This window comes from Gadus morhua, chromosome 6 (assembly GCF_902167405.1).
Source record: "Gadus morhua chromosome 6, gadMor3.0, whole genome shotgun sequence".
In the NCBI taxonomy this organism is placed as follows: Eukaryota; Metazoa; Chordata; class Actinopteri; order Gadiformes; family Gadidae; genus Gadus; species Gadus morhua.
In genome coordinates this window covers 7,175,771-7,189,222 of record NC_044053.1, presented here as the reverse complement: position 1 = coordinate 7,189,222, position 13,452 = coordinate 7,175,771, and the positions used below count along the sequence as shown (strand labels likewise).

The 13,452-nt window shown below is 41.1% G+C and overlaps 1 long non-coding RNA gene across 2 annotated transcripts; it reads left to right on the top strand.

Annotated features, from left to right (window-relative positions):
* Positions 1-250: 250 nt before the first annotated feature.
* On the top strand, positions 251-12,725 carry LOC115546076 (uncharacterized). Of its 2 annotated transcripts, none has more exons than XR_003977186.1 (4): positions 251-363; positions 1,872-2,087; positions 2,262-2,350; positions 11,868-12,725. It is a non-coding gene; the product is annotated as an uncharacterized LOC115546076 (long non-coding RNA). The 2 variants fall into 2 exon arrangements; XR_003977185.1 differs by lacking the exon at positions 11,868-12,725 and adding an exon at positions 3,389-4,254.
* Positions 12,726-13,452: the final 727 nt, after the last annotated feature.

Below are 13,452 nucleotides of genomic sequence, written 5' to 3'. Positions count from 1 at the left end.
AATACTGGCTGGCAGAAGGATAATGAGGAAGAGAACGGTCGTTATGGCCAAATGATGACACACTGCTGTACAAAAGACTGGATGCTATAGGCTGATTCACTGATCATACTATATTTGACCAAATAACTTAAACAAAAAAATATTACGTGTAATACAATGTTTGACAATGAGTGACTGCTTTAACCTGCGGAATAGCACCGATTCACTCATTGGCTGCGGGACACGTGGCGTCGCATCCCTATATAAAGCACGAACGAGGACGAGTGAAGCCGAACGTTCAGACTGCCCGTTTAAAACCTCGACACTCCTTCGCGCATAGTTCTTCACACCACGTTAACCTGCTGGAGAGAGCAAAGACCTGCTGTAAGTAGTACGCTTCAATGTTTACTATACGATAGTCACTGCCGAGGATGGAGTCGACTTCCAAACATAGGTTCCAACATTGTTACAGCGGTGTTTGGGGATGTGTTTTTTATCGCCAAGGACCTATTCAAATAACACATTTTTAAATAATCATCGATGTCGAATATAAGTTTCCTTATGGATTAGACGATTGACTCATGTAAAACGTAGCCTAATTGTAATATCATAGTGTCATAGTGTATGGAGAGTTATTATATAGTTATCGTCAATGTCATTATATTCCTCACTTAAAGGCTATATGTAAAAAGAAAAAAAAGATCCACTAAAATAGTCTTCGCTGGGCTAAAGGTTGATTTGATGTATAAACATGCAGCCGTAAATCCAATACCTTCCTTATATGGATTTGGGAAATTTATATCAAGAATTTGGGGCTTTTGTCATCTTTATACTCCACATGCAGCATATGTTAAGGCCTAGGTAAATAATGCACAGTGTAATAATACACAAACCCCGACAGCGTGGTGTAGTCTGAAGGGAAGGGTTAACCTGCAGGTCAAATGCGCGCGTATTCATGATGTCACTTTTCCACCGTAATAAACTCCATACATGTATGCATAAGGCAAAGACTCTCCGCTGGCGAATTCAGGCCAGTATTTCAGGGGTTAAGGGATTAAATCATACAAAATAGTTTTTTAGTTTTTTTTAATATAATTTTAAATCAGTGTGCAACGTCTCCTCGCTGGAGCCAAAGCCAAAAGAAACACACGGATCGCACAGAGAAAGGCAGGGCTTCAAGTGTCGTAGGCGTCATCGATTAACAATAATAATATAATAATGCAACAATAATAATTAATTTAATAGATTAACAGGTGAGGATGAAATGTAATGTGGGTGTTGCACACACACGCGTGTTTTTCTTTAGTAGGCCTACTTTCACACACTTTTGTCAGATTAATATGCAATCATCCATTCCAGCTATTCTGAATCATTCTATGACATGCACATAGTTAGTAGGCTGATGTAAACAAACTGGAAACATCACAGATAGACTTTGCTCCGATTTATGAATTAAATAAAATTTCTACTACCCAAATAATTAGTTGGGATTGATGAAGAATTGCTGGTTTAGGTGAAATCAGTTAGGCTACATACAGGGCATGCGCATGCCATTGCACTAAAATTCATGAACTCTGCAAAAAGTGGCTGTAAGAGACACCCCTCTCTGGCCGAACGGAAGGAAAATCAATTTTAGTTTTTGTTGAATCTATAAGTAAACTTTTAGACCAACGATTACACATTTTCTACTGGTGTCAAGTCGCTTTGTATACGCGTCTTCTAAATTGACAAAACTCACTTACCCAAAACAAAGTGTTTTTACTATATCATTTCAGAGAATTTTAGAAACTTCCACATTGTCAATTAAAAGGACTATGTCTGACACTTGAGAGTGCCCCATCAATGTTTTCTCCCTGCCAGAGCCTAATATCGGATTTTTTCCTCCTTTTCAGATATAACTTTAACACAAAAAAGCTTCATCATCTTCCTAATTCAACCTGGTGTCCAAAACAGAGTTTTTTCTGCTGCCACTATCGTCATGAGTGAACCTCAAAAGAAGATGGGCTACCTGAACCAATTTGATGGGAGGCAAGTGATTGTCTTCAAACATTTGATTCATGGAGAATCATTGAAAGCCAAATCAGTCCAATTACACGCCCAGTATAAAGGTAAATGAGTCTCTATAATTCAGATTGCAGCAGTGATGGGATTTGGATTTTCTTTTTGAAAATGGAACTATTGCAGATTGGTGTCATTCGGGTCCCACTTATATACAGTATGTGAGTTAAATTACCATTGCCTCCTGCATGATCATAATGTTTGCTTTCTGATTTCATACACAGCGACGTTCTATGAGTGGGACATGCATGTTGCTTTCTTATTCGATTATGAAGGAAAACGCTTCTATCTCAAAGTCGGAAAGGACCTGGAGGTAAATATAAAGCTATATTTGAATTCATTTTACATTTAAGTTTAGGGCATTTAGTAAACGCTTTCATCCAAAGCGACCTAAAATAAGTACATTTGGCATAAGAAGATGAAACAATATATCACTGTCGGTACAGGAAGGCTTCATTTCTAAGTTTGATATGTATCAAGTGTATTGGTACCAATCAGAACCAGGGCCTGAGAAGCTGCACACACATCTTGAACTACCGTTGTGAGTGTTGGCACTTCAGCTTCAACCCCAAAGAAATCTGAAAAAATTATATTCTACTCAATGTATGTAACAGTGACAGGTTAGCCATTGGCCCTCTCAATTTCTAGCAACTACAAGAGTGGTGTAATCTGATTTTTCAACAAAAACTCTTGATACAACGGATTGGTAACAGTGGTGACTTGGGAGCCTGTATTTTAAAAGCAACTTTCATAATCTCCTTATAGTTTTTGCTATGCTGTACTCTTTGTGCATCATACCTTTGGGCAACCGGTTTCAGTATGTGTCTGTACCTCTACAGGAAATTGCTTCAAAGCAGTTGTACTACTTTCACACTCTGAGGTGCACTCACACTAGGCCATCTGGCCGTGGCCGTGGCCGTTTTCACACCTAACCGTGCTCAAATCTGCCAGTGTGAGTGTGGCCAGTTGGGTGTTTTCGTTTTGGACAAGTGTGGGCTAGATCCCAAGACAAGACGGGATCACCTCATATTAAAAAGTCCTAGCTGTTTCACGTTATTCATTGTAACGTCCTTTTTTATTAATCATACAATTAACCACAAATGCAAATCATTTTCAGCAGGTTGGCGTTCCCATATCAGCATTAATTACATGGATGTTGACTCATTTCATATTAAACACAAGTTAGGGAGATGCCCAAGAAAGACAGACATGTTGAGACAAATTAATAATAATGTGTGATTGAATTATATAGTTAACTGGTTAGCTTTCAAGCTTCCATTTCAACAATAACAGTTATGTGGTCAGTATTTACAGTTACCTTTGGAGTTTAACCAGTCTTTTGTGTCCGTAGCTGGTTGAACAACCTGAAGAAAATCTGCCGAATATCTTGGGTGAAGAATACCGCTTTAGGTGGGAAGATGAAAACGGGACTGAGTGGAGGCGTCTGGAGCATCAAAAAGACAACGTGGTGAAGCTCCTCTGCTGTGATGAAAAGGGCAACATTTTCTTGGACGAATCGAAGAAAGAACCTGTTAGTAATTACCTGTTTAATATAGAGATATAAATATAAAGATAGATAGATACAAAGATACAGAAGAAAAATACACATTTTCTTTGTATCTTTTTAACCTTGTTAAGCACATCCCTGCTTGTACATGTCTGTTATCTTATGACAGCAACAAGGAAAATGTTATAATTTTGTAAGGAATGGCAGAAAACTTTAGCCATTCCTTACTAGAGATAATTCAGAATTTTGTCTTCATATATTTGGGTTCCTTCCTTCATTATGTTCCTGTGCTGAATCCAATTGGGAGAAGACTTGACTCCACAAAAGTGGAAAGAAGCAGGCTTTGGGACCATCATTATTCATCTGTGATTGAAAGAGTATAGTATTATCTTAGTACTGTGGAGCTCTGCGGCTTGCACTTGGCATTACAGTGTATTGCAAGACTGGCCAGTGTTCTATGCTACATGTAGACATCGATACAGTTCAGCATCAACAATATGAATATTATTTTACTATATCTATTCTTCTTTTTTTAATACTCTTGTGTTCTTTATATTTCTGCTGTTATTGTGTACATTGTGGATTTCGTTTGGTATTCTTACACCCTCATTTCCTGTCTGGGACAACAGATTTGAAATGAGACGTGAACTAAATAGAACTGATTGCATCGTTGTTTCCTGCCTTGGATTAATAAAGTACGACTTGTTTTATCTCTTGTAGGTTTTTTTTTAACAAACACACAAGGAACACAGATACTTACAAGAGACATTCAAGATCTACATTAGAGAGTAATGTGTTGAATAATGTGCAATACAAAAATCATTTCCCTTTTGATTTTAGTCAGTGCAGTCCGGGGTGAACCGCAGCATGGAGGAGAAAGTGATTGCTGCCGTTTGCGACTCCCCGAGCTCTATATAGAATAGTATATAATGTAATATTATTGTATTGTATATACAATATCACGGCCAAAAGCTGTGCTCCTCCGGATAGCCGTAGCGACGGGAGGGTTTAGCAGGGTTTGTTTACCTACGTTGCTATGGTTACCAGTCTTGTGTGTTCCAACGGTTTATTAGGTATCTAAATCGCTGTCTAATCAATACTTCATTCACTGCCTCTTCCGTGGTCATTACAATATTATGAATAGACTGCGTGGAGAAAGTTAATGCTGTTATGGTAGACGATAAAGTCTACAAATTCAACCCCCGACTGGTTGAAGGATTTCGGGTGGCTAGTTTATGATGCTAAGAACATGAAAATGTTCTGTACATTTTGTAAGGAAGCCCCATCGGCAATGGCAGGCTCCTCTCTGTTTATAACGGGGAACCCTAATCTGAAACGCGATGCTGTGGTGAAACACATCGAGTCCACTAGGCATTCTCGCAGTTCTATATAAATCACACCCAGCCCAATAACCCTGGTACGGTGGAAGCCGAAATTGGTGCTGTTTTGTGTAGCCTGAATGTAATCTTGTCTATTTATTTGTCTTAATTTTGCTTTAGTAAGTGGGTTCTGTTGGTGTGTGCAATTTCTGCACGCTAATAAATGTTCTAAACAAAAACCTATTGTGCCCCCATTTTTTTTCCTGTGCTCCTAAATTTTTTAACTTAGGGGCACGAGTGCTCCTGAAAAAAAAAGTTAGCGTAGAGCCCTGGCTCATCTTTTTTTTTGTCTTTCCATGTCAACGGATAATCCCCTTTGTGGTTTATAGAAAGTTGGCACAGCAGAAAATGTGAAAACTCCCCCAAAATGCGACTCATATCAACTTTATAGATGGTGTCAGTGGCTCGCTTATCTTGCTCAATGATAACACTAGAGGAAAGGTCAGGACAAACACGTACACAGAAAATTGTAATACTTACAACTTACCTAATGTTAAAACGTCTTTATGTTCTTGGTATCTGTCATTTGGTCAAGAGCTGCAACACAAATCATACTGAATAAAGCAAGAACAAATAAATGCATATATTTGACACCACCATTCTTCAATGTTTTTCCAACCACAAGTGGGAAAAAGTAAGACAAGTCAAACATCTTATTTGGAAGTGCAATGTGATTGAGAGACATCTTGCCGTTTTATAAAGATGAACTAAATTCAGATCCAAGGGTAAACACCTATAACATCCCCCCTTATCACTGCATATTACTATTACTTCAACCCACTCCATCTATCACTATCACTCGAACTATAACAATAATTAACAGAATATTTTGAGCACAACTGTGTTAGCCTCTGAGCTTGTCTCTCTGCCCCTGGGCCTGGCATGGTGTGTATCTCTAAAGCCAGCCAGCACCAGCACACCGGGCCCATGCTGAATAATCCCTTCTTTCACTGGCCCAGGGCTGAGTGTGCTATTGCATGCCCTTCACACTCCCTTCTCTCTCCCTCTAACTCTCTCTCCCCCTCCCCCTCCCCACCTTTTACTATCTCTCTCACTCTAAATCTCTAACTCACAGTAGGGCTGTCGCAATAATCGCAAAAATGAAATATCGCGATATTTAGAGCACACTGCGGTAGATAATGGGCCATCGCGATCACCGCACATGACCTGGTGCGGGTCGCGTTCATGAAACTGACCGTGGAATTCTAGAATGAAACGTGCGTTGCCATGATAACCATTCATTAACGTTCATTAATTTAGTAATGGGGAACTCGCGTTGGATAACGCGAGTAACGCGCCTAACCTGACGCTTGATCATTGTGTGGTGGTTCAACGCTTCCAACGCGCCAACGCAGCTAGATGAGTCCATGTCCATGCAAGTGAACGGAGCGTTCCCTCTTCGTCATAACTATCAAACCAAACATCCTTCACATTCACCGAGCGAACATTATGAAAGTAAAATGCACATTTCTCGCTAAAAATGTTTCCATAAACGCATTTAATGGCGTAACTATGTTACTATTTCCACCCAGAATAAAGATAGTTGTCGGCCGTGGCTGCGCTGGAGTCCGAGGTAGGAAACCCAAACGCCGCCGTGTTTGGGTGATAGAGCTTAGATCGGGTTTGATTAAATAATCTCTGATATAAATAACAATAATCGGGTTAAATAACTTCACATGGTGTGTTTGGTGTGTTTCCAGCATTCGTAGTGTTGATCAGGAGAGAAATTGTCCGCCAAGACGTTGAGGTTGCTTAGCATCCAGAGACTCTGTCCATGCAAGTGAACGGAGCGTTCCCTCTTCGTCATAACTATCAAACTAAACATCCTTCACATTCACCGAGCGAACATTATGAAAGTAAAATGCACGTTTCTCGCTAAAAATGTTTCCATAAACGCATTTAATGGCGTAACTATGTTACTATTTCCACCCAGAATAAAGATAGTTGTCGGCCGTGGCTGCGCTGGAGTCCGAGGTAGGAAACCCAAACGCCGCCGTGTTTGGGTGATAGAGCTTAGATCGGGTTTGATTAAATAATCTCTGATATAAATAACAATAATCGGGTTAAATAACTTCACATGGTGTGTTTGGTGTGTTTCCAGCATTCGTAGTGTTGATCAGGAGAGAAATTGTCCGCCAAGACGTTGAGGTTGCTTAGCATCCAGAGACTCTGTCCATGCAAGTGAACGGAGCGTTCCCTCTTCGTCATAACTATCAAACCAAACATCCTTCACATTCACCGAGCGAACATTATGAAAGTAAAATGCACGTTTCTCGCTAAAAATGTTTCCATAAACGCATTTAATGGCGTAACTATGTTACTATTTCCACCCAGAATAAAGATAGTTGTCGGCCGTGGCTGCGCTGGAGTCCGAGGTAGGAAACCCAAACACCGCCGTGTTTGGGTGATAGAGCTTAGATCGGGTTTGATTAAATAATCTCTGTTATAAATAACAATAATCGGGTTAAATAACTTCACATGCTGCTGAGAGTCAGAGTCATACAGGTTATGTGTGTGTGTCAGAAGAGGCAAGAGGGAGGGGGGCGGCGGGGGATCAACTTGCGACTGCAGAGGTCGGCAAGGGGGAGGGGGGCGGGGGATAGACTGATCCTAGGCCACCACACAACACAAACTGCTGCCAAATAAATTGTATTTCATTCCTAAAATTAACGTAGACCCATATACCTACATGTAATTAATTGGGTTATGTGAAAAATGTAAAAAAATAATAATAATCTGTGTCAATCTCCGTGAATTTATTTACGTGATGTCACGTGACTCCGGTTGATTGACGGGCGAACGGACGGTGTTGGCAAAAGGTCATGCAAAAGTTAATGATGTCGAGTCTTCATCTTCATCATGGATAAAGGTAAAAGACCAAAGAAGCCATCAGGTGCCCAGTTCAGAAAAAGAAGAAAAGAAGAAGAGGAGAAACGGGCAAAAGATAAAGGTATGCAGATTTCTAGTGTGACGTGAGGGACAGGCTATAGGCTATTTATTAGCCTCTTGCTAATATGTTGCTATTAGCCACAGAAGACAACTGTGTCGCTGAATTTGGTTTTTAGTTTTGCTAACTATTAGAATTGAGGCATCATGTCATGCAACGTATTTTACCCATCGGCAACCTAGTCTAGTTTGTGTTTGCAACACAAAGAAACTTAAAGGGATAGTTCACCGGTGGGAATATGAAGGTTTTATGAATTAAATAATTCAATGTATTATAAATGTGAAAAATAAATTGAAATTGGTTCATCCTAGCCTGAAAAAAGGCAGAAAGAGTGTTTTCATGGTCTCTCTGGCTCAAAGTGAGAAAACCTCCAACTACCACAGTGCATTGCGCTCGCTGCCCCGCCCACCTGTTTCCGTTTAAAAGGGGGAAGGACCCATGCGAGCAAACAAACTTTATTCACAAAGTTATTCACGAACCGTCGTTGACTAGTTTTGACTCGTTTTTCCAAAAGCAATCATGCCCAGTGGTTGTTTGGTACCCGGTTGCACCGAAAAGTCGAGGTTGGGACAGAGTGTAAGTTTTCACGGTTTGCCAGTGAAAGACGCTCAGCGTTGCAAACTATGGCTGCGGGCGATAAACAACCCCAGAGTTGGAGAAGACACCGGGAAGGAAATTATAAAAGGAAAAACGATATGCAGTCTCCATTTCAAACTGGAGGATTTTGATGGAAGACTTTTCGGCAAGATAAGGTCCGCACTCAAACCAACTGCTGTTCCGTGCGTCTTCGCTGTGGGCCCGTGCCCAGATGACGAACAGGCCGGGGCTTCTAATGCACCTCCCGCAGCGAAACGCAGTCGCCTACAGGCAGGGGCGGACTGGGACAAAAAAATCGGCCCGGGCATTTTGAACCAGACCGGCCCACTAAATTCGATAACACACCTTTTCAGTCTTTTTGGTCTCTCGAATGTCTACACCAACCAAGCTTTTAGCTAGCAGGGCGTCTGCCCTATAGTCTACTAAAAAATAAGAAGAAATGGGACGCCCTACTTTTAGGCAGGACGGCCTAAAGACGCCCTATTTTTCTCCTGTTTTACCTGTTAACTTCGCTGAATGTGATCAAAATTCACAGTTTCAGTCGCTTCAGTGCTTAGCGAAGTCTAGAATCATACATATGCCCTGCCAATTAGAAAATAGCATTGCTGTATTCCCGCTACAACAACGTTACATCATGATTCCAACGAAACATTGATTCACGGGCTCGCAGAAGCTACAGAAGACAGCTGTCTCACCGCACGTCACTGAACCTACTACTTTATGAGTTCAACAAGAGTTTGTGTGTTAAGGTGGTGGTCTTAATTAATCTAAATTCAATACAATACAACATACATCATACACTTTAAAGTTGTGTAGAAAGTTGTTTGAATTTTGTACCTTGTTACCTAGTTTCAGTTACACTCACTGTTATTATGTATTAAATTACTAAACATATAAATAAATCAGTGTAATTGCAATATTACCTAAAAACGATCAAGTGCTGTACAAAAAATCCTAGCTAAAAGCCTGACTCCAACTGTGCAACTATTTTCCACATACCTTAAGCCATGCAATGAGTTAAAAGCAATCAGTGAGAGTGGACGCATTATACACTTCCAAAAGGTGTTATTTATTAACAAAAAAAGTATACTCCACGTCCATCACAGTAATGGGTAGAGTTCATCCGACTGGGTGTGTACCTGCGTTTAATAGAAGAGAAAGACAAAAAATAGAAGACAAAGACAAAGAATAGAGAAGAGAATAAATGATGGATCAGATGTTACTCTACTGTATCAAGAGTAGTACCCACTAAATTGTGAACTGAATTCATTTTTTGTGGTGGAGGTGGTGTGGTTCCCGCCGCATCTTGCAGCACTTCGCACGCCAGTGCTACCACTGTTTTCACGTCTTCATAAATGAACATCATAACATCATCATACAGTACACCATGGCACATAAATGACACCACCCTATCCATGTGTTTTCCCTGCTCGCAACTTTTTCTCAGACAACTTGTTGCTTTACCTCTGTGCTTCTCAACATCAGCATATATTTACTATGGAAACACCATAACTTCACCACAGTAGCCTAGCATTTTCATTTGATGTAGCCTACCAGTGGACTGCTATGTTCACAATTTCGGAACAATGGGCTGTCGGACTAATGACTTTCTTGTTGTCGGAGTATAGGGCTATCATAATTCGGTATCTGGACCGCGCACCAATAGGCTAACGGGCTAGCCCACCACTCAAACACACAACATTAGAGTGTAGGCTAACGGCTGGCTGTTTCAGAGTAGAGTAGGCTGAGGGCTAGCAACAGCTACAGACTTGTCTTGTATTTACAATGCAAACGAACTTGGCCATAGAACATAGGTCCTAAGTCAAACATATTTTAGAGACGTTTTAATTCATGATCAGTAAGCTTACCGTAGGTCGTTGTATCGTATCGCCACCAGCATCACTGGGCCTCATGGGTTGAGCGCATGCGTAGAACTGGGTGCCGCGTTGCGTGCGTGTATGCAAATCCAAATTCTCTACCTCAATCCGCGCAGCTGAGAACACTTCGGCTGTGTAAGAACCAATTTAGAGGTGTTTATTAATAAGGTGGAGATCTTTTCTTACTTTGGACTTCCGAAGTCTGTAAAACACATATTAGAAGACACTTAAAAAAAAATCGAAAAATAGTCACCATGAGTGTGAAGACCAATTGCGAGTAGCAGTATAAAATCAGTCAGTGCGATTACATAGTTATAGCTCTTGGAGAAAATTATGCTTGTGCCGCTGTGATAACCATTGTAGGGCTGATGCGATGGTGGGCGTGGGCCGCTACATAAAAGTGATGGGCCGTTGGGTTTATATTTTCGGCCATCGGCCCACCGGGGATGTCCCCGGTATTCCCGATGGCCAGACCGCCCCTGCCTACAGGTAAGACTGTCGTAATATTCTACTATATTTCCGTGCTGCTACTAGTGAGCACTTCAGTTTACTGCTAGAGCTCACTAGCAGTGAAAAGGGTCCTATGTTCCCCGTGCCGTTTGCGACTCCCGGAGCTCTTAAGTATATAATATAATTTGTATAATAATATCACGGCCAAAGGCTCTGCGCATCCGGTTGGCCGTAGCGCGGGGATTTCTCGTAGGGATTGGGCTTCTCGGGGTTTGTTTACCGGCGTATGAAAAGACTGCGTCAGGTTCTCCGACGTCTCCCTCTTCCACAAAGGTAAACACATGCAATGGTAGTTTTCTCGGCCGAAATTTGGCAGTAATGGTAGAAAAACTAACATATCGGGGAACATAGGACCCTTTTTGGGAAAAGTGGTCCTTTGTTCCCCAGTCTCATACAAAGAGGGGAACATAGGACCCGGGGAACATAGGACCCGGGGAACATAGGACCCGGGGAACATAGGACCCGGGGAACATAGGACCCGGGATCATAGATACGCTCCCTCGGCTGCTACCCGGGTCTCTGTGTGCTTAGCTTAGCTTAGCATACTGTCGATTTCGCTATGGACGCCGGGGATGAGTTTTGAACGAGCATTGCCCGTTGCCTTGCGCTAGGTATGTAGTATGTACTGTTGTGCCCACTGCACAACAAATTGCCGGCATGAGTTACCACTGAAATCAATGGGTCAGTGGGTCAGATCGGTCGTCAAGATGGTGGCGCAAAGCTACAGTGACGTCACGTGACCCAAACGAATAGCAACTATCGGGGCAAATTGCTAAAATAGTTCAAAAACAAAGTAAAGCAGGAAAAAAGCCTTTTCAGTGAGTGATATAATCTAACATTATACTAGGAAGCAAATGCATATTGAGCAGTTTTATTCTTGGCTGAATAATTCGGCTGTTAATTGAATTATATAGTTAACTGGTTAGCTTTCAAGCTTCCATTTCAACAATAACACTTATGTGGTCATTGTTTACAGTTACCTTTTGAGTTTAACCAGTCATTTGTGTCCGCAGCTGGTTGAAGAAAATCAGCCAAATAGCTTGGGTAACGAATACCGCTTTAGGTGGAGAGATGAAGAAGGGACAGGGTGGAGGCGTCTGGAGCATCAAAAAGACAACGTGGTGAAGCTCCTCTGCTGTGATGAAAAGGGCAACATTTTCTTGGACGAATCGAAGAAAGAACCTGTTAGTAATTACCTGTTTAATATAGAGATATAAATATAAAGATAGATAGATACAAAGATACAGAAGAAAAATACACATTTTCTTTGTATCTTTTTAACCTTGTTAAGCACATCCCTGCTTGTACATGTCTGTTATCTTATGACAGCAACAAGGAAAATGTTATAATTTTGTAAGGAATGGCAGAAAACTTTAGCCATTCCTTACTAGAGATAATTCAGAATTTTGTCTTCATATATATTGGGTTCCTTCCTTCATTATGTTCCTGTGCTGAATCCAATTGGGAGAAGACTTGACTCCACAAAAGTGGAAAGAAGCAGGCTTTGGGACCATCATTATTCATCTGTGATTGAAAGAGTATAGTATTATCTTAGTACTGTGGAGCTCTGCGGCTTGCACTTGGCATTACAGTGTATTGCAAGACTGGCCAGTGTTCTATGCTACATGTAGACATCGATACAGTTCAGCATCAACAATATGAATATTATTTTACTATATCTATTCTTCTTTTTTTAATACTCTTGTGTTCTTTATATTTCTGCTGTTATTGTGTACATTGTGGATTTCGTTTGGTATTCTTACACCCTCATTTCCTGTCTGGGACAACAGATTTGAAATGAGACGTGAACTAAATAGAACTGATTGCATCGTTGTTTCCTGCCTTGGATTAATAAAGTACAACTTGTTTTATCTCTTGTAGGTTTTTTTTTAACAAACATACAAGGAACACAGATACTTACAAGAGACATTCAAGATCTACATTAGAGAGTAATGTGTTGAATAATGTGCAATACAAAAATCATTTCCCTTTTGATTTTAGTCAGTGACAGGCAATGTCTTATAGTTACTGCATCAACATTACATCCTCTAGCTAGCCAATCCATTCAGGCAAAGTTTGTGTGTGTGCGTGTGTTTGTGCATGTGTTAAGAGCGTCCTGCATTCTGCCGGAACAACCTGATCTCTTTCTCCACTCGTGCATGGGATTAGGATGACATTGTTTCATGCTCATAGAAAATGTCTTGCTTCCTCTGCATACAGCGAGACTCTCTCCAAGAGCATTCCTTGCACATGGCAACACTGGCTAAAAATAGCTCAGTAGCTCCCAGTCATTACTATAGGATATTTCCTAGGCAGGCACTTAATCCCTGCTGTAATTTTGGCCTCTGCATACATTGTGTGTGTACATACTCTCTCATTCATATACACACACACAGAGAGAGCGAGAGCGAGAGCGAGAAAAAAACACACACACAACCTTCTATTCTGTTGGGAGCCTCTGGGTCTGGAGGGGTGCCCCTGGCAGTATCTGATCAGGCAAGAGTATTAATCACACAGTCAAGAGGAAATCCAGCGGGAGCGAAAAGCCACTGAGAGGACACACAGGGTGGACAGTGTGGGGAAATATGTTGTGTGCTC